At 46.8% G+C, this 23,877-nt stretch overlaps 1 pseudogene; it reads left to right on the top strand.

Annotated features, from left to right (window-relative positions):
- LOC125535067 overlaps positions 1 to 20,973 on the top strand; it is a 57,885-nt pseudogene extending 36,912 nt beyond the window's left edge.
- Positions 20,974 to 23,877: the final 2,904 nt, after the last annotated feature.

The raw sequence follows: 23,877 nt of genomic DNA, 5'->3' as shown, positions 1-23,877 counted from the left end.
AAAAGAACTTGCATGACATCTTTTGTCCTACCCTCCCGTGGCAGCGGGGTCCTATTGGAAACTAAGGGATATTAAGGCCTCCTTTTAATAGAGAACCAGAACAAAGCATTAGCACATAGTGAATACATGAACTCCTCGAACTATGGTCATCACCGGTAGTGGTCCCGATTATTGTCACTTAGGGGTTGCCGGATCATAACACATAGTAGGTGACTATAGACTTGTAAGATAGGATCTAGAACTCACATATATTCATGAAAACATAATAGGTTCAGATCTGAAATCATGGCACTCGGGCCCTAGTGACAAGCATTAAGCATAGCAAAGTCATAGCAACATCAATCTCAGAACATAGTGGATACTAGGGATCAAACCCTAACAAAACTAACTCGATTACATGATAAATCTCATCCAACCCATCACCGTCCAGCAAGACTACGATGGAATTACTCACGCACGGCGGTGAGCATCATGAAATTGGTGATGGAGGATGGTTGATGATGACGACGGCGACGAATCCCCCTCTCCGGAGCCCCGAACGGACTCCAGATCAGTGTTAGGTAACGTAGCAGAAATTCAAAATTTTCCTACGTGTCACCAAGATCTATATATGGAGAAACCAACAACGAGGGGAAGGAGAGTGCATCTACATACCCTTGTAGATCTCTAAGCGGAAGTGTTCAAGAGAACGGGGTTGAAGGAGTCGTACTCGTCGTGATCCAAATCACCGGAGATCCTAGTGCCGAACGGACGGCACCTCCACGATCAACACACGTACAGCCCGGTGACGTCTCCCATGCCTTGATCTAGCAAGGAGAGAGGGAGAGGTTGAGGAAGACTCCATCCAGCAGCAGCACAACAATGTGGTGGTGGTGGAGGAGCGTGGTACTCCAGCAGGGCTTCGCCAAGCACCGCAAGAGACGAGGAGGGAGAGGGGTAGGGCTGCGCCAAGAAGGAGAGGAACTCGTGTGTTTTGGGCAGCCCAAACCTCAAGTATATATAGGGGGAGGGGAGGGGCTGCGCCCCCACCTAGGGTTCCCTCCCTAGGGGTGGCGGCAGCCCCCAGATCCCATCTGGGTGGCGGCCAGGTGGAGGGGGAGAGGGAGGTGCACCAGGTATGGGCCCTAAGGCTCATCTGCCCTTAGGGTTTGCCCCCCCTCCTCCCCTTAGGCGCCTTGGGCCCTTGTGGGGGGAGCGCACCAGCCCACCTGGGGCTGGTCCCCTCCCACACTTGGCCCATGCAGCCCTCCGGGGCTTGTGGCCCCACTTGGTGGACCCCCGGGACCCTCCCGGTGGTCCTGATACGTTACCGATAAACCCCGAAACTTTTCCGGCGACCAAAACAGGACTTCCCATATATAAATCTTTACCTCCAGACCATTCTGGAACTCCTCGTGACGTCCAGGATCTCATCCGAGACTCCGAACAACATTCGGTAACCACGTATGTCTATTCCTTATAACCCTAGCGTCATCGAACCTTAAGTGTGTAGACCCTACGGGTTCGGGAACCATGCAGACATGACTGAGATAACTGTCCGGTCAATAACCAACAGCGGGATCTGGATACCCATGTTGGCTCCCACATGTTCCACGATGATCTCATCGGATGAACCACGATGTCAAGGACTTAATCAATCCCGTATACAATTCCCTTTGTCTAGCGGTACGATACTTGCCCGAGATTCGATCGTTGGTATCCCGATACCTTGTTCAATCTTGTTACCGGCAAGTCTCTTTACTCGTTCCATAACACATCATCCCATGATCAACTCCTTGATCACATTGTGCACATTATGATGATGTCCTACCGAGTGGGCCCAGAGATACCTCTCCGTCACACGGAGTGACAAATCTCTGTTGGAAATATGCCCTAGAGGCAATAATAAATTGATTATTATTATATTTCCTTGTTCATGATAATTTTTTATTATCCATGATAGAATTGTATTGATAGGAAACTCAGATACATGTGTGGATACATAGACAACACCATGTCCCTAGTAAGCCTCTAGTTGACTAGCTCGTTGATCAATAGATGGTTACGGTTTCCTGACCATGGACATTGGATGTCGTTGATAACGGGATCACATCATTAGGAGAATGATGTGATGGACAAGACCCAATCCTAAGCATAGCACTAGATCGTGTAGTTCGTATGCTAAAGCTTTTCTAATGTCAAGTATCATTTCCTTAGACCATGAGATTGTGCAACTCTCGGATACTGTAGGAGTGCTTTGGGTGTGCCAAACGTCACAACGTAACTGGGTGGCTATAAAGGTACACTACGGGTATCTCCGAAAGTGTCTGTTGGGTTGGCACGAATCAAGACTGGGATTTGTCACTCCGTGTGACGGAGAGGTATCTCTGGGCCCACTCGGTAGGACATCATCATAATGTGCACAATGTGATCAAGGAGTTGATCACGGGATGACGTGTTACGGAACGAGTAAAGAGACTTGCCGGTAACGATATTGAACAAGGTATCGGGATACCGACGATCGAATCTCGGGCAAGTATCGTACCGCGAGACAAAGGGAATTGTATACGGGATTGATTAAGTCCTTGACATCGTGGTTCATCCGATGAGATCATCGTGGAACATGTGGGAGCCAACATGGGTATCCAGATCCCGCTGTTGGTTATTGGCCGGAGAGTCGTCTCGGTCATGTCCGCATGTCTCCCGAACCCGTAGGGTCTACACACTTAAGGTTCGGTGACGGTAGGGTTATAGAGATATTAGTATGCGGTAACCCGAAAGTTGTTCGGACGTCATGAGGAGTTCCGGAATGGTCCGGAGGTAAAGAATTATATATAGGAAGTGCTATTTCGGCCATCGGGACAAGTTTCGGGGTCACCGGTATTGTACCGGGACCACCGGAAGGGTCCCGGGGGTCCACCGGGTGGGGCCACCTGCCCCGGGGGCCACATGGGCTGTAGGGGGTGCGCCTTGGCCTATATGGGCCAAGGGCACCAGCCCCAAGAGGCCCATGCGCCAAGAGAAGAGGAAAAGGAAGAGTCCTAAAAGGGGAAGGCACCTCCGAGGTGCCTTGGAGAGGAGGGACTCCTCCCTTGGACGCACCCTTCGTTGGAGGAAGGGACAAAGGCTGCGCCCCCCCTCTCCCTTGGCCCTATATATAGTCGGGGAAAGGGAGGGCAGCTATACCTGAGCCCTGGCGCCTCCCTCTCCCTCCCATGTCACATCTTCCTCCTCCCGCAGCGCTTGGCGAAGCCCTGTTGGAATCTCGCTACTTCCACCACCACGCCGTCGTGCTGCTGGATCTCCATTAACCTCTCCTCCCTCCTTTCTGGATCAAGAAGGAGGAGACATCGCTGCTTCGTACGTGTGTTGAACGCGGAGGTGCCGTCCGTTCGGCGCTAGGATCATCGGTGATTTGGATCACGACGAGTACGACTCCATCAACCCCATTCTCTTGAACGCTTCCGCGCGCGATCTACAAGGGTATGTAGATCCACTCCTCCCTCGTTGCTAGATGAATCCATAGATAGATCTTGGTGACACGTAGGAAAATTTTGAATTTATGCTACATTCCCCAACAGTGGCATCATGAGCTAGGTTTATGCGTAGTTTCTATGCACGAGTAGAACACAAAGTAGTTGTGGGCGTTGATTTTGTTCAATATGCTTGCCGTTACTAGTCTTATATTGATTCGGTGGCATCGTGGGATGAAGCGGCCCGGACCAACCTTACACGTACTCTTACATGAGACTGGTTCCACCGACTGACATGCACTAGTTGCATAAGGTGGCTAGCGGGTGTCTGTCTCTCCTACTTTAGTCGGATCGGATTCGATGAAAAGGTTCCTTATGAAGGGTAAATAGCAATTGGCATATCACGTTGTGGTTTTTGCGTAGGTAAGAAACGTTCTTGCTAGAAACCCATAGCAGCCACGTAAAACATGCAAACAACAATTAGAGGACGTCTAACTTGTTTTTGCAGGGTATGCTATGTGATGTGATATGGCCAAAAGGATGTGATGAATGATATATGTGATGTATGAGATTGATCATGTTCTTGTAATAGGAATCACGACTTGCATGTCGATGAGTATGACAACCGGCAGGAGCCATAGGAGTTGTCTTAATTTATTTATGACCTGCGTGTCAACATAAACGTCATGTAATTACTTTACTTTATTGCTAACCGTTAGCTGTAGTAGTAGAAGTAATAGATGACGTGACAACTTCATGGAGACACGATGATGGAGATCATGATGATGGAGATCATGGTGTCATGCCGGTGACGTTGATGATCATGGAGCCCCGTAGATGGAGATCAAAAGGAGCAATATGATATTGGCCATATCATGTCACTATTTGATTGCATGTGATGTTTATCATGTTTTTGGCATCTTGTTTACTTAGAACGACGGTAGTAAATAAGATGATCCCTCATAATAATTTCAAGAAAGTGTCCCCCCTAACTATGCACCGTTGCGACAGTTCGTTGTTTCGAAGCACCATGTGATGATCGGGTGTGATAGATTCTAACGTTCACATACAACGGGTGTAAGACAGATTTACACACGCGAAACACTTAGGCTGACTTGACGAGCCTAGCATGTGTACAGACATGGCCTCGGAACACAAGAGACCGAAAGGTCGAGCATGAGTCGTATGGTAGATACGATCAACATGAAGATGTTCACCGATGTTGACTAGTCCGTCTCACGTGATGATCGGACACGGCCTAGTTGACTCGGATCATGTAATCACTTAGATGACTAGAGGGATGTCTATCTGAGTGGGAGTTCATAAGATGAACTTAATTATCCTGAACATAGTCAAAAGGTCTTCGCAAATTATGTCGTAGCTCGCGTTTCAGTTCTACTGTTTAGATATGTTCCTAGAGAAAATTTAGTTGGAAGTTGATAGTAGCAATTATGCGGACTAGGTCCGTAAACTGAGGATTGTCCTCATTGCTTCATAGAAGGCTTATGTCCTTAATGCACCGCTCAGTGTGCTGAACCTCGAACGTCGTCTATGGATGTTGCGAACATCTGACATACACATTTTGATAACTACGTGATAGTTCAGTTAAACGGCTTAGAGTTGAGGCACCGAAGACGTTTTGAAACGTCGCGAAACATATGAGATGTTTCGAGGGCTGAAATTGGGATTTCAGGCTCGTGCCCACGTCAAGAGGTATAAGACCTCCGACGATTTTCTTAGCCTGCAAACTAAGGGAGAAAAGCTCAATTGTTGAACTTGTGCTCAGATTGTCTGAGTACAACAATCGCTTGAATCGAGTGGGAGTTGATCTTCCAGATGAGATAGTGATGTTTCTCCGAAGTCATTACCACCAAGCTGCTAGAGCTTCGTGATGAACTATAATATATCAGGGACATATATGATGATCCTTGAGATATTCGCGATGTTTGACACCACAAAAGTAGAAATCAAGAAGGAGCATCAATTGTTGATGGTTGGTCAAACCACTAGTTTCAAGAAGGGCAAGGGCAAGAAGGGATACTTCATGAAACGGCAATTCAGCTGCTGCTCTAGTGAAGAAACCCAAGGTTGAACCCAAACCCGAGACTAAGTGCTTCTGTAATAAGGGGAACAGCCACTGGAGCAGAATTACCCTAGATACTTGGTAGATGAGAAGGCTGGCAAGGTCGATAGAAGTATATTGGATATACATTGTGTTGATGTGTACTTTACTAGTACTCCTAGTAGCACCAGGGTATTAGATACCGGTTCGGTTGCTAAGTGTTAGTAACTCGAAACAAAAGGCTACAGAATAAACGGAGACTAGCTAAAGGTGAGCTGACGATATGTGTTGGAAGTGTTTCCAATGTTGATATGATCAAGCATCGCACGCTCCCTCTACCATCGAGATTGGTGTTTGCGTTGAGCATAGACATGATTGGATTATGTCTATCGCAATACGGTTATTCATTTAAGGAGAGAGTAATGGTTACTCTATTTATTTGAATAATACCTTCAATGGTCTTACACCTAAAATGAATGGTTTATTGAATCTCGATCATAGTGATACACATGTTCATGCCAAAAGATAGTAATGATAGTACCACCTACTTGTGGCACTGCCACGTAAGTCATATCGGTATAAAACGCATGAAGAAGCTCCATGTTGATGGATCTTTGGGCTCACTCGTTTTTTAAAAGTTTGAGACATGTGAACCATGTCTATTGGTGTATATGCATGAAGAAACTCCATGCAAATGGATCATTTGGACTCACTTGATTTTGAATCACTTGGGACATGCAAATCATACCACATGGGCAAGATGACTGAAAGCCTCATTTTCAGTAAAATGGAACCAGAAAGCAACTTGTTGGAAGTAATACATTTTGATGTGTGCAGTCCAATGAGTGCTGAGGCATGTAGTGGACATCGTTATGTTCTTACTTCACAGATGGTTTGAGTAGATGTTGAGTATATTTACTTGATGAATCACGAGTCTGAATTATTGAAAGGTTCAAGTAATTTCAGGGTGAAGTTGAAAGATCGTCGTGACAAGAGGATAAGATATCTATGATATGATCATAGAGATGAATATCTGAATTACGCGTTTGGCGCAGAATTAAGACATTGTGGAAATTGTTTCACAACTAATACAGCCTGGAACACCATAGTGTGATGGTGTGTCCGAACATCATAACTGCACCCTATTGGATATGATGCATGCCATGATGTCTCTTATCGAATTACCACGATAGTTTATGGGTTAGGCATTAGAGACAACCACATTCACTTTAAATAGGGCACCACGTAATTCCGATGAGATGACACCGTATGAACTATGGTTTAGAGAAACCTAAGCTGTCATTTCTTAAAAGTTTGGGGCTGCGACGCTTATGTGAAAAAGTTTCAGGCTGATAAGCTCGAACCCAAAGAGGATAAATGCATCTTCATAGGACACCCAAAACAGTTGGGTATACCTCCTGTCTCAGATTCGAAAGCAATAAGGGATTGTTTCTAGAATCGGGTCCTTTCTCGAAGAAAAGTTTCTCTCGAAAGAATTGAGTGGGAGGATGGTGGAGACTTGATGAGGTTATTGAACCGTCTCTTCAACTAGTGTGTGGCAGGGCACAAGAGTTGTTCCTGTGGCACCTACACCAATTGAAGTGGAAGCTTATGATAGTGATCATAAAACTTCAGATCAAGTCACTACCAAACCTCGTGGGATGACAAGGATGCGTACTACTTCAGAGTGGTACGTAATACTGTCTTGGAAGTCATGTTGCTAGACAACAATGAACCTACGAGCTATGGAGAAGCAATGGTGGGCCCGGATTCTGATAAATGGCTCGAGGCCATAAAATCCGAGAGAGGATCCATGTATGGAAACAAAGTGTAGACTTTGACAGAACATCTCGATGGTCGTGAGCCTGTTGAGTACAGATGGATTTTAAAAGGAAGACGGACAATGATGGTAAATGTCACCATTAAGAAAGCTCGACTTGTCGTTAAGATGTTTTCCGACAAGTTCAAGGAGTTGACTACGATGAGACTTTCTCACTCGTAGCGATGCTAAGAGTCTGTTGGAATTATATTAGCGATTACTGCATTATTTATGAAATCTTGCAGATAGGATGTCAAAACATTGTTTCCTCGACGTTTTTCTGGGGAAAGGTTGTATGTGATACAAACTGGAAGGTTTTGTCAATCCTGAAAGATGCTAATAAATATGCAAAGCTCCAGCAATCCTTCTAAGGACTGGAGTAAGCATCTCGGAGTTGGAATGTATGCTTTGATAAGATGATCAAAGTTTTGGGTGTATACAAAGTTTATGAGAAACTTGTATCCCCAAAGAAGTGAGTGGGAGCATCATAGAATTTCCGATGAGTATGTGTTGTTAACATGTTGTTGATCGGAAATGATGTAGAATTTCTAGAAAGCATGCAGAGTTATTTGAAAAGTGTTTTTCAATGGAAAGCCTGGATTAAGCTACTTGAACGTTGAGCATCAAGATCTATAAGGATAGATCAAAACGCTTAATGGTACTTTCAAATGAGCACATACCTTGACATGATCTTGAAGGTGGATCAGCCAAATAAGGAGTTCTTGCCTGAGTTGTAAGGTATGAAGTTAAGACTTAAAGCTCGACCACGGCAGAATAGAGAGAAAGGACGAAGTTCGTCCCCTATGCTTAAGACATAGGCTCTACAGTATGCTATGCTGTGTACCGCACCTGAAATGTGCCTTGCCATGAGTCAGTCAAGGGGTACAAGAGTGATCTAAGTATGGATCACAGGACAACGGTCAAAGTTATCCTTAGTAACTAGTGGACTAAGGAATTTTCTCGATTATGGAGGTGGTAAAAGAGTTCGTCGTAAAGGGTTACGCCGATGAAAACTTTGACACTAATCCAGATTATTCTGAGTAGTAGACTGGATTCGTATAGTAGAACAGTTATTTGGAATAGCTCCAAATGTAGCGTAGTAGTTGCATCTACAAGATGACATAAGAAATTTGCGAAGTACATACGGATCTGAATGTTTCAGACCCGTTGACTATAACCTCTCTCACAAGCATAACATGATCAAACCCAGATCTCATCGAGTGTTAATCACATGGTAAATGTGAACTAGATTATTGACTCTAGTAAACTCTTTGGGTGTTAGTCACATGGGGATGTGACCTTGAGTGTTAATCACATATCGATGTGAACTAGATTATTGACTCTAGTGCAAGTGGGAGACTATTGGAAATATGCCCTAGAGGCAATAATAAATTGATTATTATTATATTTCCTTGTTCATGATAATCGTTTATTATCCATGCTAGAATTGTATTAATAGGAAACTCAGATACATGTGTGGATACATAGACAACACCATGTCCCTAGTAAGCCTCTAGTTGACTAGCTCGTTGATCAATAGATGGTTACGGTTTCCTGACCATGGACATTGGATGTCGTTGATAACGGGATCACATCATTAGGAGAATGATGTGATGGACAAGACCCAATCCTAAGCATAGCACTAGATCGTGTAGTTCGTATGCTAAAGCTTTTCTAATGTCAAGTATCATTTCCTTAGACCATGAGATTGTGCAACTCTCGGATACCGTAGGAGTGCTTTGGGTGTGCCAAACGTCACAACGTAACTGGGTGGCTATAAAGGTACACTACGGGTATCTCCGAAAGTGTTTGTTGGGTTGGCACGAATCAAGACTGGGATTTGTCACTCCGTGTGACGGAGAGGTATCTCTGGGCCCACTCGGTAGGACATCATCATAATGTGCACAATGTGATCAAGGAGTTGATCACGGGATAACGTGTTACGGAACGAGTAAAGAGACTTGCCGGTAACGAGATTAAACAAGGTATCGGGATACCGACGATCGAATCTCGGGCAAGTATCGTACCGCTAGACAAAGGGAATTGTATACGGGATTGATTAAGTCCTTGACATCGTGGTTCCTCCGATGAGATCATCATGGAACATGTGGGAGCCAACATGGGTATCCAGATCCCGCTGTTGGTTATTGGCCGGAGAGTCGTCTCGGTCATGTCTGCATGTCTCCCGAACCCGTAGGGCCTACACACTTAAGGTTCGGTGACGCTCGGGTTATAGAGATATTAGTATGCGGTAACCCGAAAGTTGTTCAGAGTCCCGGATGAGATCCCGGACATCACGAGGAGTTCCGGAATGGTCCGAAGGTAAATAATTATATATAGGAAGTGCTATTTCGGCCATCGGGACAAGTTTCGGGGTCACCGGTATTGTACCGGGACCACCGGAAGGGTCCCGGGGGTCCACCGGGTGGGGCCACCTGCCCCGGGGGCCACATGGGCTGTAGGGGGTGCGCCTTGGCCTATATGGGCCAAGGGAACCAGCCCCAAGAGGCCCATGCGCCAAGAGAAGAGGAAAAGGAAGAGTCCTAAAAGGGGAAGGCACCTCCGAGGTGCCTTGGGGAGGAGGGACTCCTCCCTTGGCCGCACCCTTCCTTGGAGGAAGGGCCAAAGGCTGCGCCCCCCCTCTCCCTTGGCCCTATATATAGTGGGGGAAAGGGAGGGCAGCTATACCTGAGCCCTGGCGCCTCCCTCTCCCTCCCATGACACATCTTCCTCCTCCCGCAGCGCTTGGCGAAGCCCTGTTGGAATCCCGCTACTTCCACCACCACGCCGTCATGCTGCTGGATCTCCATTAACCTCTCCTCCCTCCTTGCTGGATCAAGAAGGAGGAGACGTCGCTGCTCCGTACATGTGTTGAACGCGGAGGTGCCGTCCGTTCGGCGCTAGGATCATCGGTGATTTGGATCACGACGAGTATGACTCCATCAACCCCGTTCTCTTGAACGCTTCCGCACGCGATCTACAAGGGTATGTAGATCCACTCCTCCCTTGTTGCTAGATGACTCCATAGATAGATCTTGGTGACACGTAGGAAAATTTTGAATTTATGCTACGTTCCCCAACAATCCCAGTCTCGATTCGTGCCAACCCAACAGACACTTTCAGAGATACCCGTAGTGCACCTTTATAGCCACCCAGTTACGTTGTGACGTTTGGCACACCCAAAGTATTCCTATGGTATCTAGGAGTTGCACAATCTCATGGTCTAAGGAAATGATACTTGACATTAGAAAAGCTTTAGCATGCGAACTACACGATCTTGTGCTATGCTTAGGATTGGGTCTTGTCCATCACATCATTCTTCTAATGATGTGATCCCGTTATCAATGACATCCAATGTCTATGGTCAGGAAACCGTAACCATCTATTGATCAACGAGCTAGTCAACTAGAGGCTTACTAGGGACATGGTGTTGTCTATGTATCCACACATGTATCTGAGTTTCCTATCAATACAATTCTAGCATGGATAATAAACGATTATCATGAACAAGGAAATATAATAATAACCAATTTATTATTGCCTCTAGGGCATATTTCCAAAAATCAGCCCTCCCGAGAGGTTTTAGGGCTTGGCGGCGGCTTCGTATCATAAAGCACGATGATTTCTTCTCTCTTATTTTTTCTCTCCGAAAGAAAATATATAGAGTTGGAGTTGGCGTCGGAGGGTCAACAGGGGGCCAACGAGGTAGGGGGCGTGCCCTATGGGGGGCCCACCCTCGTGGAAAGGGTGTGGGCCCCCTAGTCTTCATATTTGGCTAGGATTTTTTATTGTTTTTTCTAAGGCCTCTCGTGGAGTTTCAGGTCATTCTGAGAATATTTGTTTTCTGCACATAAAACAACATCATGGTAATTCTGCCGAAAACAACGTCAGTCCGGGTTAGTTCCATTCAAATCATACAAGATAGAGTCCAAAACAAGGGCAAAAGTGTTTGGAAAAGTAGATACGACGGAGACGTATCATGAGGCTGCCAGCGCCGCAGAATAACAGGGGGTGTGGGTGAGTAGAGGGATGGCCTGGCTAGCAGTGGGAGTAGTAGGGGGCGGTGAGGCCTCCACCGCATTGTAGCCGGCCACGGGAGGCAGGAGCACGAGGCACGGCCGGCGCTGGTTTGGGCGGCTGGAGCAAGAAGACCAGAGGTTGAAGAAGCACTACGGCTGTTGGATGGACATCGTACGGTCACTGGAGCTAGAATCGTGCATATTGACTAAGTTGACACAGCCCTCCATCCCCGTCAATTTAGTAGGCCCAGAAGTTAGCCTGCCACTATACTGGGTCCTAGCTAATAGGGGGAGTATTCATTTTTTGTGAGTAATAAGGAGGCACTTCCTTGCGTGCGAAGATATAGCTGGTGGGTCCGAGCTGTCAGCGGCGGTAACATTTTTTTCATGAAATACAGAGGCCCTTTTGGTGGGTCCCTGATGTCGGGTGGAGGAATCATTATTTTGCGTGTAATAAGGAGGCATTTCCTTGCATGTGGCCGTGGACCCAGCTGTCGGCTTCTCCACGTATAGTCCACTTCAGATGCATGTCGATCGTTGACCACGTTGACCAGGCCGCGCCGAGAGCACCAGGGTGGTGGACGATGGCGAGGCCTAGGAAGGGAACGACACGGAGGCAGGGAACACTCGGCAGTTGTTTCCCACGCAGAGGGGAGTACGACTGTACGAGGGTTACTGGTTCGTCTACCGTCGCCGGAGAATAACAGCAGGTGTGGGTGAGTAGAGGGATAGCTAGGCCAGCGATGGGAGTACGGTGGGGCGGTGAGGCCTGCGCGGCAGCACAGCCGGCCGCGGGGAGGAGGGAGCAGGCAGTCCCACCGGCGCTTGTTTGAGCGGCTGGAGCAGGAAGAGCAGAGATTGAAGAAGCACGACGGCCGTTTGATGGACATCCAACAGTCACTGCTTGTGCGTCAACCTTTTTTTAGGAAAGCCTCAAATCTGTGGAAAACAACATACATTCCATCTGCCATTATTTCTAATAATTTACAGCCCATTTGCTAATTCTTAAGGGTTTTTTGGAGCCCATATTCTTTTTGTTAGCATTACATCCCATATTGTGGCCACGGTTAAAAAATTATACTAAATTTTGCATATTTCGGTGCGGTCCAAACTGTTTTTAATCCCGAAATTTCGACTCACATTCAAACTGATTTTAAAAATAAATGTATATCAATATAAAATCCAACAAATTCTCCACGCATACAAATTAATGTAATTTAAAATCTCGAAATGAAAAAAGATATTTGAAACTAATTGCCGGTTTGATGTGTTTTAGAAATGTACAGCCCATTTCTCATTACTGATAGGCCATTTTCTCGGCCAGCCGAATGAAGCTCTCCTCGTCTTGAAATATTTGCAGCCCAACAGGCCTGGCAAAGCGACTTACTTGGAAAATCACAAAAAAACTGGGCTGTGGCCGTGGACCCAGCTGTCAGCCTCTCCACTTACAGTACTCTTCCGATGGAAGTCAGTCATTGACCACATTGACCACGCCGTGCCGAGAGCACCAAGGCGGTGGATGATGGCGAGGCCTAGGAAGGGGATGACGCGGAGCCGGGGAAGACGTGGCAGTGGATGCCCACGCGGAGAGGAGTACGAGGGTTCACTGGTTTGGCTGCGGCATGAGGCTGCCGTCGCCGCAGAATAACAGGGGGCGTGGGTGAGTAGAGGGATACCCTGGGCCAGTGGTGGGAGTAGTAGGGGGAGGTGCGGCATCCGCGGCATCACAGTCGGCCACGAGAGGCAGGAGCACGCGGCACGACCGGCGCTACTTTGGGCGGCTGGAGCAAGAAGACCAGAGGTTGAAGAAGCACTATGGCCGTTGGATGGACATCGTACGGTCACTGGAGCTAGAATCGTTCATATTGACTAAGTTGATAAAGCCCTCCGTCCTCGTCAACTTAGTAGGCCCACAAGTCAGCCACCCACTATGGTGGGTCCCAGCTAGCAGGGAGTATTCATTTTTTGGTGCGTAATAAAGAGGCAATTCCTTGCGTGCGAAGATATAGCTGGTGGGTCCGGCCTGTCAGCGGGGGGAACATTTTTTTCGTGAAATACAGAAGCCCCTCCCACGTACAGTGCACGTACAGTGCGTAATAAGGAGGAACTTTCCTTGCGTGCGACCATGGACCTCGTGGGTTCCAGCCGTTAGGCTCTCCACGTACAGTCCTCTTCCGATGACTCTCGTATGTTGTCCACGCTGCGCCGAGCGCACCGAGGCGGTGGACGATGGCGAGGCCCTAGACTGGAACGACCCGGATATGGGGAAGACGCGGCAGTGGAGTCGCAGACGGAGAGGAGTGGGAAACTTGACTGGTTCGGGTGCGGGGTGGGCCTACACTCGGCAGAGAATAACAGGAGGTGCGGAGTGGAGGGATGGCCTGGCCGTCGACAGGGTAGTGTTTCGCTGAGGAGCGCAAAACAACGCCACTGGACGCCGAAGGCTGGAGCAGGCGGTTTCGGCAGCACTGGGAGAAGAAGACGAGAGATTGAAGAAGAATGCCGGCCGTTGGATGTAAATCCAACGCCTTCTTAGGCTTCGACCTACTGGCCCACAGGTCAGCCAGTCCATTTTTTAGTCCATTTGATGGGCTGGGTGAAACAATGATGTAGCATCTATGCAACCCGTTTAAATCCCATTTGCATTTTTCTCAAAATCCACGGACTTGCTGGGCTGGGTGAAAATATCATGTTGGGCTAGACAGAGAAATGTTATAAAAGCATAAACACATGATTGCACGTCAGTAAAATCTTTGCAAGCTTATGTACGCAATCACTAGGAGTTAACTTGCCAAGTTATATATAAACAATTATTATTTTGTAAAAACTTTCAACTTATGAAATAAAATATCATTTTAATTTGATGAGTTAATAGTACGTGGGGTATTGTTATTTTTTAGGCTAGACGTGGGACAGCTGAGTTGGTTCTAGGGGAAAGTACTGGGAGAAAACTCAGTTTACATCAAAAAAGAAAGTGGGAGAAAATTCAGAGACCTGCTGGATCCACCTGAGGAGGGGAATATGTTGGGAGGAAGGAGATTCAAAGCACGGCAGCCGAGTGAACTAGTTTTTTTTACGGACAAGTGAACTAGTTTACATACATAAGCAAATAGCCACTAAAAAAAGCAATCAGGTTAATGGGTTCTTAAAAGAAATATTTTGGACAAAACAGATAATTACGACACATAGGCTAATGCATGAAACACTCAGATGATAAAGGTGCTTATAAACAGATAAAGTAAAACATCTAGACCTTCCTGGCACGCTTGATCATGACATTGCGGCTGTCCGTGTACTCGTCGGTTACGGGAAGCAGACACGCCCTCATGTCCAAGATTTGCCTGTACATGTCGTAGCATGCGTATGCGTCCTTGGCCGCGTAGGTTATGTAGGCTAGATTTAGAGGTACCTCCCATGTGTTCAGGTCGTCTTCTTTCATGTTGGCGTATCAGGGGTCGATGATGGTCTCAGCAAGGTCAACCACAGAGTCCTTCTCCTGCCCGTTGCTGTTGATCTTGTATTGCTTCTGGATGTCGACAAGCTTGTTGCACCAGATGGCCGAATCGTCGCGTTCTTCCTTCTCTCCACCGTAGCGAAGGTGCAGTCAGCGCTGCCGATGAAATGGGCGAATGCTCCAGAACCTGGTGCAGCCATAGGACTGAGGCGAGCCAGAGCTTCACCGAGTCCGTATCGTTGGTATACATCACATTCAACTTGGTGCAGCCATAGGACTGAACGGCGAACTCAAAGGGGAACTCCTTGCTGAAGTCCATATCCAGCATGCTCACCCCTCGGATCGCCATTGGAGTCTCTTCGAGTGAACGAGTGTGTAGGCAGCTACAGCAGTTCGTTTTTCAGCTCTTGGGGAACTGGATTCAACAGTAAGCTAAGTGTGTACATGTGACAACAGTTACTACCCCTCCCTCGTCCGCTGCACGCCCGACAGAAGATGCACCCTCGGCCACACGTCGGTTCACGAGCGGGTCTGTATTGGTACTTTAATAACAGGACTTAGTGGTCACTTTACTTAAATTTAATTAGCTTTAATAGAAATTTATACTTAAAATAAGCAATGCATTCGCTCGTTCTATCAGTGCCACAGGATCAACATGCACAACAATTAGAATTATTATTCTCAAGACGCACACGATCAACACATTTGTCGCACTTGCACAAAGATAATACTACCAAGTTTGAACTGTTTGTTATGGTTGTTGTCCTCTGCATCATCATGCCGTGTTTCCCAGCTTGCAAGATTCAGAACCAACAAATAAGATCCAAATAATAAGTACAACAAAGATGCCTACACATCTCATTGATTCCCAGCTTGCAAGATTTAGAACCAACAAATAAGATTCAAATAATAAGTACAACAAAGATGCCTACACATCTCACTGATTCCCAGCTTGCAAGATTCAGAACCAACCCATTAGAGCCTTTTGATAAAGTGAATATCGGGATTAAATCCATCTTGGCTATCCATGTCATACAATCGAAGAACTTGGCGAATGCTCTTGACCGTCACAACATCTGTAGTTGAGTATTCCTGTTTGCACAACACAAACAAGGATACAGGAGAGCATGATTTTGCTTTAATAGCGGCCTCCTTGAACTCAACCTCCAGCTCTACTTGGATGAGGTCTGCCTGGAGTTCCATGATTCAATTCATGCGCCTTTTTCTGCAGTTCACCTGAAATGAAGCAAAGATTGCATCGTGCAGCTAGCAAGAAGTACTTGCTCTTGTGAGCTGGCAAGCTCTTCTTTAGTAGTTGCACTGAAATTGAGGAACATTAAGGTTGGCTGTCCGGCTCATGTAAGGTGCAACTATAATTTTCTTATCCTTTTGTGCAATTCCACTAAAATAAAGTGCCATTGTGGTGATAGTGACGGCTCCATCTTGCAAAGGCTAATAAAATGTTGCACGAGATTACCAACAGAACTTGACGGAGATTTTGGAAAGTCCAATCACCATTTTGTGTAGTTCCACCAAAATTGAGAGATGTTTCCCACGTGACATTTTAGCTGAACTGCACAAGACAATCATTCCAAAAAAGTGCTTTGTGCAGTTCACCAAAAGGTCACAATAGCAACAAGGTGAAATGGATATCCCTATCTGCACAAAATGATAGAAAGTAAACAGTTGCTGGTCAATAAAATATACGAAACATATACAAAATGAAAAGAAGCATCTTAATTATGTTCATGGCAATCACGCAAGGACAGTAGAAATTTTAAAACGTCAGCAATGCTTCATGTTACCAGAAGCATTACGATCAACAATGAGATTCCTCAAATATGGGATTACTTTAATGGTGGCATTGCTGGTTTACCAGACACAGCAAATCAACAACAACTAAAGAGTTGGTTTAAGGGCATGGGACCGTGGGGACACCAGGACACTCAGCAGCGTAAAGGAGCAACATACTTATCATACTGGGGAAAATAGCAGGAGTGCCATTTGTAACACAGTTTAATTGCATCTTATCACTGGAGGCATTAGATTAACAATAACACTGGTTAGACATGTCCCTAAGGTAACAGTGTGATCGCTTCATTTTACATGCGCCATTACATTAACAACAGCAAAAGGTTGGTATAAGGACATGCGACAGTGGACGCATCAGCACAATGTACCTCAAGGAGGCATAAAGTGGTGATGCCGAGATTGTTCATGCTATGTGAGGGCAGCAAACCTAATCCTGGAGACCTTGTACTATGTGAGGGCAGAAAATCTAATCCTGGAGACCTTTTACTATGTGAGGGCTGCAAATCTAATCCTGGAGACCTTTTACTATGTGAGGGCAGAAAATCTAATCCTGGAGACCTTTTACTATGTGAGGGCAGCAAATCTAATCCTGAGACCTTTTACTATGTGAGGGAAGCAAATCTAATCCTGAGACCTTTTACTATGTGAGGGCAGAAAATCTAATCCTGGAGACCTTTTACTATGTGATGGCAGCAAATCTAATACTGGACATACTCTGTTGACTTGTCCACCAGCTGCCACTCTCTATCCTTTTTTCAACCAATAATAGATCTGTTCCTTATCCAGTTTGTACTATGTTTTCCCATTATTTCCCTTTTCAACCAAGAGACCGGTTGGGTATCCGGTCTCTACTACTTTCACCATATTATTTCCTCTTTGAATCAAGTCCTAGATTCATGCTACAACTTTCCCCCTTTCTTCGTTGTTTGAACAAAGCCCTAGATTTGAATGCATGAAGTAGCTTTACCTCTAATAATACTAAAAATTTAGGTGGATTTGGAAGAGCTGATGGGAGTAGAAAAAGATGCACATGCAGACACGTGGGGAGCTGGGGCAGTAGAGCAAGGCCGCTTTCAAAGACCTTATACCTGAGGGTCGCCGGGATGTCGGCGGCGGCAGGTCGGATCTGCGGATAATATGGCAGGGAGGAAGAAGGGTCGGAGGACCTCCCGAGCCGGCGCTGTGTCGGAGAGAACGGCACGGGCAAAGGATCGGGCCCCTCCGGCAGCTGTGGGTTTCCTCCCTCGGCGGCGATGACCGCGTGAACGATGCCTGCGGTCGCGAGCACTATCTGGAAATGCTGCACGGTGCGGGGCCGCAGGCCGGCGCCTTGGATGATTTGGCACAGCCGACTGCCGCTCGCGTCCATCGCCTCCATAGGTGCTTGTGGCTTCTGGTCACTTGTTCTTGGATTGAAGTGAGAAGTGTTGCGTAGAGACTTGGGAGTAGATGGATTGGAGTGGTGGGGTGCCTTTATTATATCAGAGTCCAAACTCTGTTGCATTCACATCGTGTTGGCTCTATTCTGCTTCTCCAATTAATTCCCTCTGCATGTAATTGAGGATGCATCATTGACCGTTCAACGTCTCGGGAACCGCTACCCTCTTCCTGCTTGGCATTCAAGCACCTATGGACCCGTCGACGACGAGGTGCCTATGGTGACTTCATAAATTTCAAGATGATAGTGCCGTGCGTGTGTGCATTCATAGGGGTGAGTGTATGCACGTGTATATGAGCGCTTGCGTCTGTACTGTGTAAAAAAACGTAAATGCGTGTCAAAAAGAGACTACTCCCTCCTTCCATCTATATAGGGCCTAATGCGTTTTTCAAGACCGCCTTTGACTATTGATAAAATTAATACTACATGACATGCATAATGTGAAAATTATATCATTGAAAGCTCCTTTCACATACGATTTTGATGATGTGCTTTGTGTAAGTTGCATGTCATATATTATTACTCTAACATTTGGTCAAACTTAGCCTCGAAAAACGCATTAGGCCCTATATAGATGGAAGGAGGGAGTAGTCAGTATAATCAATATTGTGCACCTCGGAGAGGAAAACGATAGAACTAGTACGTATTTATTTATGGCGCAGATTCACTCATTTTGCTCCATATGTTCTCCGTCTCGGTGTAGTCTAGTCACTTGTTGAAATCCCTAGAAGGGCAAATACTCCTTCTGGTTTACAGGGCTATACTAGCAAGTAGTTGTACGTACTAGTACAATAGTGGGCTCACATAGCAATTTTGTCTCATGCAAGAGCCTGGCTATATGCGTGCTCCAATGTTCGCAACTGCAACATTCGGTTTGTGCTTGGCTCTTCGCCTCTTCGAGAAGACGAACAATGATGTTACTACTACTGCTTCTACAGTGTCGAATCCACTGCTGCATGTCCGTTCACCGCAAGTGGGACAGATAGCTTGTTGTAGAAGTACTACTAAGCAAAAGCCTGTTCTCGTTTGTGAGCAACCGTGCGCATGGGTGAGGGAGAAGGCGTGTAGTAAAATCAAGCTTCTCCTCGTTGTACGAGTTGACGCGACACATCATAGCATTGGCCCCACATGCTTGCCTCTAAACTTGGCTGAAAGACCCGCAGTGTACAATATATTTGCTGCAACCTCTAACATTTACCCACCACAAATTAAAATATATGTGGCCGTATGCATCGTTCTGATGTAGAGGCAGGGGAGTCCCCCCTTTTTGAAAAAAACAAATTAAAATATGTATTCCTGTCTTGACCAGATGAGCGTGCAAACTACAATCACCAGGGTGTCAGGTAGGGCCAGAAGACTATTTTAATTTTTTTTTAAAACTTCGAGATGGCCACATAGCATGGAGCTGACCCCAATGATTTTAAGCTTACAGGCATGATACACGCTATCCTAGACTACTCTACACATGAAACTGCCACACGAGCGTCCAGACTACGCTTGGCTCTTCACCTCTTCAGGAAGTCGAACAATGATGGAGTACTACTGCATTGGAGGAGTACTACAGTACGCTTCTGGCCATTTGACACCGATTGAACTGCTGCATGTCCACTGCGTGCGGGAGGGAGAGCGTGTAGCGAAAGCTTCTCCTAGTATTGCCAGCCACCACGTTCATGGGCGAGGGAGGGACGCTCCTGCCTTTGCGTGTATGACAGGTGGGCCCGACAGGTGTGTGGCCAACCTGTCATACAGCCAAAGGCAGGTGCAGTTAAGTCCGCGAGGGAGAGGATAATCAAACTTCTCGTTGATGTACGAGTTGACGTGACACATCAAAGCACTACACTCGATATATTTTAATAATTTGCGTTTACCGATGCATTAATTACAATGCATGCATGCATGCCGTGACTCTCCTTTTGATACTTGCATGTGTTGATTTAATGCACCTTGAAGTAGTATAAAATATGTGATGGTAAAGCTTTGTAATACCCCGGCCCAAGTCGAGAGATGGTTGTGCACGAGGAGGGCGAGATCATGCAGACCGAACAGGACCCGACGATGGAGCTCTCTAAGGTCTCGATGGACCTCACCGTGCTCCATTGCCCCTTGTGCCTTCGCCCCTTGACGCCTCCAGTGTATGAGGTTCGAATACACCTCATCCGTTCGGCTGATTGAGCAAGGTGCAGGTTTCTTGATTGATGTGCTATTCGATTGATTTCTGCAGTGCAAGGGAGGCCACCTGGCCTGCGCGAATTGCCGCGTCGAGTGCCCCGGGAACCAGTGGCAATGCTAGAAGTGCGAGCGCGGCGGTGGCTTCGACGTGCGGAACACGGCGGTGGACTCCGTCCTTTCGTCGGTGAGGGTGGAGTGCCCGCACGAAGGCTGTGGGCTCTACGTCACTTACCACAAGCTCACCGATCACCAGAGCGTGTGTCCGCTCGCGCCCTGCAAATGCCCCGTGCCCGTCTGCAGTTAGGAAGGCCCGCCGCCAGTGCTCTACCACCACATCAGCACCGCGCATCCGATGCCCGTGCACAGGATCCAGTACAGCAAGGTGCTCCAGCTGCAAGTGCCACTGTCGGAGCCACGGCTCTTGTTGTTCGCGGAGGAGGACCGCCGCGCATTTTTATTGGTCGGTGGCGTGCTCGACATCGGCGCGCCTATCACCATGTCGTTCGTCTGCATCAGAGCGGGGGCGTCCCCACTGCCGCACTACGTGGCCAAGCTGTGGGCGAACGGCCCGCCGGGGGAGCCCAAAGGCACGACCGACGCCGTCAAGGTGGAAATGGAGGTGACAAGCAACAAGGATCTCGGGGACGTCGACGTGCAGGAGCTGACCTTCTTGACAGTTCCGCCCAAGCTGCTGGCCAGGGCTAAGCTTGTGTCCCTCCACATTCAGATTGACAAGCTCACGTCCTAAATGTTTCTACAGTGCCTTCTGTTTATCTTAGTAATATGCTAATATAGGGATTACCTTGGTCTACTTTAGCTTAAGAAATGGTGGGTTTTGGTGGCGATGCAACAATTACTTCGACATCAGATCAGTAATTTCCAATAGTCGAACGAATATTTTGTGTCTGTTGGATATAAAGTTCCTTTGGGTAAGAAGTACTACTTGTCATCAAAATGGATAAAATAAGATGTATGTAGACGTATTTTAGTTCTAGATATGTCCCTTTTATCCATTTTGATGACAAGCACTCCCTCCATTCCACAATACATGCCTTCCATTTGTCAAAATATAGATGTATCTATACATGTTTTAGTATATAGGTACATCCATGATAGAGCCAATCGGATGGTTGAGAACACTACAATTCGTAGCTACAGATGCGTGTGTGACTCCTAGATGCAGAGGCCTAGGGTCATCATCCTCCTTTTTGAGAAAAAGCAGACGCGTGTGTGAGAGGATGAGTGCGTGTGTGCACCTCTTCTCTTCCTGTATAACGTACTACTAAACTTAGAGTACAAGTTTTTGTGGGTGGCACGATGGTGCGTGCGAGAAGTCCCGAGAGATAGGTTTAATGCGTCTGAAAAAAAGACTAGCCTAGAGCTCGCCACGCACCTATTCCTGTCGAACGCCCCATTAACCATAAGATATGTATACGACGGTGCCAGTTATTGCACGTACACAGCAGTACTCCCTCCTTTCCGGTTTATAGGGCTTAATTCAAAAATCTCACCAACCAAGATGGTGAGTGGTGGAATATTTTTTGTAGTTTGCAAAAGCACCTAATTAATGCTCTTGTTTTTCTCAAAAAATTATGTTTATCAATGCATTAATTGTAATGCATGCATGCATAAAGTATATGCATTAGTCAATTTTCTCTTAATACTTGCATGCAATGATTTAATGCACCTTGGAATCTAAACATGTGTTGGGGAACAACCAAATTGAGCCTTATAAAATGGAAAAACTAAAATTTTGAGATAAGCCCTATAATACCGGAAAGGAGGGAGTAGAAAAAGAAGTACTCCATCCGGGAATAGTGCCGCACTTCGAAACTAGAACCGTCAATAAATTTTGAGCTTGCGTCTCGTCACATTCCAAATTACTCCACGCTATATTGAATTGCAAACCTGTTCCCACTTAGGAGCGTATTAGTACTCGGTTATAAATACTAGTATGCCAAGATGACTGCACATTCCTCCTCAACTCCTCATCCACAAAAACAAACAAGTCATTCAACATCCTTCCCTTGCGTCTGCTATGGCCAGCGTGAGTTCTGGGTTGAGAGATTGCCACCAGGGAGAGGCAAGCATGGAAGCAGAAGCACGAGAGATGTCCCGCCTCGCTGCGAGAGCAGCCGACATGTCCCACCGCGCCGCTGAAGCAACACGGAGGTCCCGCTGCGCCATCGATGCAGCAGACTGGTCCAGCCATGCCGCGGAAGCAGCAGAGATGTCCCGCCGCGCCACGAATGCAGCAGAGATGTCCCACCGCGCCGCGGCGGCCTGGGAAAATTTCTCGCGGGCAGGCGACGACTATTACAGGCACATGCATGCGATCGTCTATAGCCAGATGGATTTGATCTCCGGCTGGGCGAGGTTGTAGGATGACATGAAAGCCTCGTTTGAACAGGCTACCGGCGTCATCCGACAACTAAGGGAGGGCAATGAGAGGCTCTGGGCCGAGCGCGACCTGCTGAGGGAGAAGATCGTCCGAAGTGCAGACCAGCATGAGGAGACCAGTGCCTTGTTGAAGAGGACCGGCGTCATCGTCAAGAAACTTATGGACGAGAATGACATGCTCCGCAACGAGCGCCAAAGGCTGGTGGAGGAATCCATGGATGTTCTCAAGAAGCGCCTTGAGGAAACGAAAGAGCTCATCGCTGCTCGCCGCGGAGACTAGTTCCCGCGGCCTGCAGCAACGCATCAAGAAAGTAGAGATCAGCGAGCCAGATCCTTATCTTCCTTCTTCTTTTGCCCTTGTGTATTTCGAGCGTAGCCGCATGTGGCTTTTTTAATTATATTTCTAATTATGTAAGACAATTAATCGTCCTGATCTTTCTGTGGAAGATCAATGTTGCGAGGCTGGAATGAAGAAAACTCTTGCTATGGCGACCCTGGCGTTGCTGTTCTTCTAGTTGCTGTTGGGCTTCCTTCTGTTTCCTGGTTTCTTTTGATGTAATAATCGGTTTAGGATGTGGATTGCATCATCGGTTGTGAAATGTTGGGTTCTAGCGCGGATCTATGGCCTTTGTTGGCCTCTTGGGATGTTGCAATTTCAATCTAGTAGCTTTTAGTCCTTCGTGTTAGGATGGAGTTGTGCTGAACTTCTTGTGAATTGTGATGGTTTTCAGTAATGAAAATCGGAAGGGGCAAGCCCTTCTTTGGTCAAAAAATTTTTAATCGTCCTTATATATTCATCAGTCTTGCTATAAGTTGCAGTAGATGCTATATAGGTCTGTCGGATCTTACATCAAGATCCGTGCTTTCAGATTTTCTTTTTTCTCTCTTAAATCTCAGTCGAGTGAGACATATCCACGCCATTAAACAGAGGCTCGGGCGCCATTAATGGAGACCTTGGGAGAGAGGTGGACGGCAGATGGAGGTCAAAGGGCTCTCCTACCGATAAGCACGCACAGGGGTCTAATCGCACGCCTCTAGTACTCAAATAGCTACCCTGCACGGCGCCTCCTAGCTAATAAAAAATGGGGACGCGTGGCGGCACGTAAATGGTACTAGTAAGTAGAACGCCCACGGTTTCAATAATACTTGTGTTTCCGATTGTAACGTGACAGCACTTGTTCCAAAATGACTTTGTTGATTGTTAATGTGTGCGCCTTCGCAAATCGGACTGCAAATTTACCACAACATGTTG

This window comes from Triticum urartu, chromosome 2 (assembly GCF_003073215.2).
Source record: "Triticum urartu cultivar G1812 chromosome 2, Tu2.1, whole genome shotgun sequence".
Classification (NCBI taxonomy): domain Eukaryota; kingdom Viridiplantae; phylum Streptophyta; class Magnoliopsida; order Poales; family Poaceae; genus Triticum; species Triticum urartu.
Note: the sequence above shows the minus strand (reverse complement) of the source record. Positions and strands in the feature narration are given on the sequence as shown.